Source organism: Lactuca virosa, chromosome 9, assembly GCF_052849685.1.
Source record: "Lactuca virosa cultivar CGN04683 chromosome 9, Lactuca_virosa_CGN04683_v6, whole genome shotgun sequence".
Lineage (NCBI taxonomy): Eukaryota > Viridiplantae > Streptophyta > Magnoliopsida > Asterales > Asteraceae > Lactuca > Lactuca virosa.
Genome location: NC_136434.1, coordinates 256,862,796 through 256,867,430, shown reverse-complemented (window position 1 = coordinate 256,867,430; position 4,635 = coordinate 256,862,796).

The following is a 4,635-nucleotide window of genomic DNA, read 5'->3' as shown; positions in this document are numbered from 1 at the left end:
GTATTGAGTTCCATGACTATCTTAAGGAATGTGGAATTGTTTCACAATTGACGCCACCTAGGACACCGCATCTTAATGGTGTAGCTGAGAGGCGTAATTGAAACTTGTTGGATATGCTTCGTTCCATGATGAGTCGAGCTTTGTTACCAATCTCATTTTGGAGGTATGCCTTAGAGTCTGCTTCCCATATCCTTAAATCTAGTCCCAACTAAGAAGGTTTCCAAAACACCTCACGAAATGTGGACAGGGAAGGTTCCCTCATTAGTGCATATCAAGGTTTGGGGTTACGAGGCTTTCGTAAGACGAGAGACTCACGACAAGCTTGAACCTCGTAGTGAGTGTTGTATTTTCATTGGCTACCTACATAAATCCTTTGGATATTTTTTCTATAGACCTAGTGAGAATGTGGTCTTCGTAGCACGAAGGGGTGTCTTTCGTGAAAGAGAACTCATATGCCAAGAGGATAGTGGGACGCAAATTGACCTTGAACAGCTTCAAGAGTTAATCGATGAAGGAACTTCTAACACTATCACTCAACCTGAGGATGAGACTCCTGGTGACCCAGTTGACCAGTCCTTACCTCTGAGACGTTCCAGTAGAGTTAGTGTTCCACCTGTGTTATATGGTTTTCATATAACAAGTGACGGTGATACGTTTATCAGTGATAGCACACTGGTAAATTTGGATGAACCTAACAACTACAAGGAAGCCATGGCAGGCCAAGAGTCTATGAAGTGGAAAGAGGTGATGGACAGCAAGATTCAGTTTATGTATGACAATCAAGTTTGGAACTTGGTTGACAATGTACCAGATCGTAAGACGGTCGGGTGCAAGTGGATCTTCAAGAAGAAGACCGACATGGATGGGAAAGTACACACAAAGAAGGCACGATTGGTTGCAAAGGGCTTTACTCAAACTCCCGGAGTTGACTATGATGATACCTTCTCACCAGTAGCGAAGATCAAATCTATAAGGGTTATGCTAGCCATAGCTGCGTTTCATGATTATGAAATATGGCAGATGGATGTCAAAACCACTTTCCTTAATGGGAAGTTGGCTGAAGATGTTTACATGACTCAGCCAGAGGGATTTGTAGATGCGAAGTACCCTAATAGAGTGTGTAAGATTGAGAAATCCATTTATGGATTAAAGCAAGCATCTTGCAGATGGAATCTTTGTTTCGATGAGAACGTCAAAGAGTTTGGTTTTTCGAGAAGCGAGGACGAGTCATGCGTATATGTCAAGGCTAGTGGGAGTATAGTTAGCTTTCTGGTATTGTATGTGGATGACATGCTACTCATAGGAAACGACGTTCCAACCTTGCAGGAAGTTAAGGCATGGCTTGGGAAGTGTTTCGCTATGAAGGACCTCGAGGAAGCTGCTTACATTATAGGGATAAGGATATTGAGAAATAGGAGTAAAAGATTAATAGGACTTAGTCAAAGAACCTACTTGGACAAGGTGTTGAAACGGTTCAACATGGAGAATTCCAAGAAAGGATAATTACCTATCCAGAGCAATACCAAACTGAGTAATACTCAGAGTCCAAGTACCGATGCCAAAATAGCAGAAATAAGTCGAGTACCATATGCTTCTGCAGTTGGCTCCATCATATATGCTATAACATGTACTTGCCCTGATGTGGCTTTTGCTTTGAGCATGGTTAGTCGATATCAAGGAAATCCTGGTAGAACTCACTGGATAGCAGTAAAGAACATTCTTAAGTACCTGCGGAGGACTAAGGACTTGGTCCTTACCCTCGGTGGGAGTGATGACTTGAGAGTAACAGGGTATAGTTGATGGGTTTTGAGCACTCTAACAACCTTATGGTGCACATGCAACCCTAGATGCTTTGGATCTATGTTTTCTCTAATTATACATGAAATTTGATTTTCCAAAGCATTCATCCTAACTAGCATACATTTGAACAAAATAAGTAGTTAGATAATTTACCTCTTAAAGGACTTGTAGTTCTTGGCCTTCAAAAGCTTTAGCACCTCAAGTGTGATGCCTCTAACGTGTCACAAACACCAAGTGCAAAAGAAGGCTTGAGAGAATAAGTTTCTTAGCTCAAAATCAATATCAAACTCCAAGAATGATAAGTGTAACCGATTTTGCCTCTAGGGATGTCTATTTATAGTGTGGCAAGTGCTAGGGTTACATCCATGCAAACCCTAATGCACCATGACTCTTCATCTTACTTAGGCTCCATGGGTTAACCTCCATGGACTATCCATGTTGGTTTAGCCCACCCAAAGAACCATGGATCATTAACCCACACTATAAGAATCATTGATTTACCAAATCAGTTCCCGTATATTTAATTAGTCTCTTTTGATCACTAAATTAATTCTTGATCAATACTAATTAAATAATACGATTTCATATTAATATAGTATACTTGTAATATATTAACAAATCATAAATAACCTTATTCTCAAAAGTCCATCCTATCAAGTTGCATTGGTGAAGGCAACCCAAAAAGACCATGCTACTCTCAGGTCAAGTACATACCAATTATAGTTACGGGCTTAGACACCTAATCCAACAGTCTCCTACTTGGATAAGTCTAATAACTATAAATGCAAGTACGACTTAAAACCCGACTAGCAATCGTAGCTCTTAAAAGCCGTTGTCGAACTCTGACCCAGTCAGTGACGCGTCCTTTAGATAATGGATCATATAATCCTCTGTTCTTCAAGATATCAGTCGGACAAATACATGGAACAATGTCATACTTATTGTCTAACAGTTTGTTTCTTGATCTCTGATTTGTTTGACAGAGAACTTAATTGAACACATCAATTTAGTCCTGACCGAGCCCGACACATAAGTCGAAACAAAATCATCGAGGGGCCCAAGATATCGCTTTTAATCCTCCAATAATTAAAAGGAGCAGATAAACTTCGACATTATATGCTTGTACTAACTATTCATAAAATCATACACACCAGTGTGTTTTATAACATCAAGTTACTGATGTGTTTTCGCACTATCAATGCACAACCAACTCATATATCTAGGTTTGAAGACTTATATGATATTATCGTCTCACGATCACTCGTGATAAATTCCATGAATTGATTCAAGTGAGCATGGGTTTAATCCAATACTAAGACCTTATGGGTACTTATGAATGTTGTAGCAAACTTTGTGATGTCTAATACACTTCAGACAATCTATAAGCCCAATTCATGATAGTCTTGCCTCAATACCTACTTCCAAAGTATGATCGACTGTGGATAGTTTGAATAATATAATTATTCTGGAAGTCAAAACATGCAAAATGAAACAATAGTAAACAATTGACATAAGACAGTAACCTTACTTATAAATAAAAAACACCTTTTATTTAATCATCAAATGTCAATTACATTTTATCTATTACAAGTTTCAAAATAGCTATCTAATCATTAAAACTAATATAATCCTTCAGCACAATGCGCCTCACATGCTGCAAATGCTTAACCCTACTCAATCCCTTTGTGAGGGGATCTGATGGGTTCTCATCTGATGATACCCTCTTTACCAAGAGGAGTCCTTCTTCCACCCGATGTCTTATGAAGTGATATTTCATGTCGATGTGTCTGAATCTGCCATGGTCCCTTGGTTCCTTGGTTGAGGAAACCGCACCCTCTGTCACACCCCCAAACCAAAACGGCGGAAACGTTCGGGGGCGGAGGACGTCATGTTCAGTATCATAACAATGCACAATAGTAAAACAAGCAACATCATCATCCATTGCATTAATAATATAGTTAATACAAGTGTGTTCTGAATGTATTTGTAAGACACCAAAAATATATATATCAAAATAAAAGACGAGTCTTGAACATGCTCCGTCTTCTCAAAACCTGGTCCAGTGTACCTGTCTACTGGTGACCTGAGAATACAAGTTATTTTGAAAGCGTAGATCAGCATTAAAGCTGGTGAGTTCATAAGTATTTTAGTGTCAAATGTTTGTATAAGTTTGATGGAAATGTTTGTAAGTGTTTTGATGTAAATGTTTGTAAGTGTTTTGATGTAAATGTTTGTAATTGTATTGATGTAAATGTTTGTATACTTCCTAGAAAATCCTATATTTTCTACTAAAAATGAAGAGTAGTCTTCTACCAAGACCCGACTGTTCTGTATGTTTGTTCTTTTGTAAAAGTGAGTGTTTTCCCAAGTAAATGACTATTATTACCAGAAAATAGTTTACATCACCGTTTATGTGACAAAATCACTATATGAATGTAATGGGAAAATGTAAGTGTACACTAATGTTGTAATAAGTAACTACTGAAGCACTAACTACCTTAAAACCAATTTGTTTAATTAAGGTTAAAATGTGATGTGGTTATAACCATACTGATTGACGAATGTTTAACACGACGAACTTCTGGCGCCGAAACTAATGTGAAATTTGTCACCCCTTGGCTTACCAGCCAAACTGTAGCGAACAGTCGGGATGCAGGATTGTCAGTCCCCTATAGATCTATACACACAGTGCTCGCTCTCCCTCCAGGAGACTCTGGTTACAAAACACAGCCTAACAAATATATTGCTAAGCCGTGAAGTAGATTCACATTAATGTTATCTTGTTCTTGTAAAAGGATGTATGTTCCTTTCTGTTTCTTGTTATTGTATGTTCCT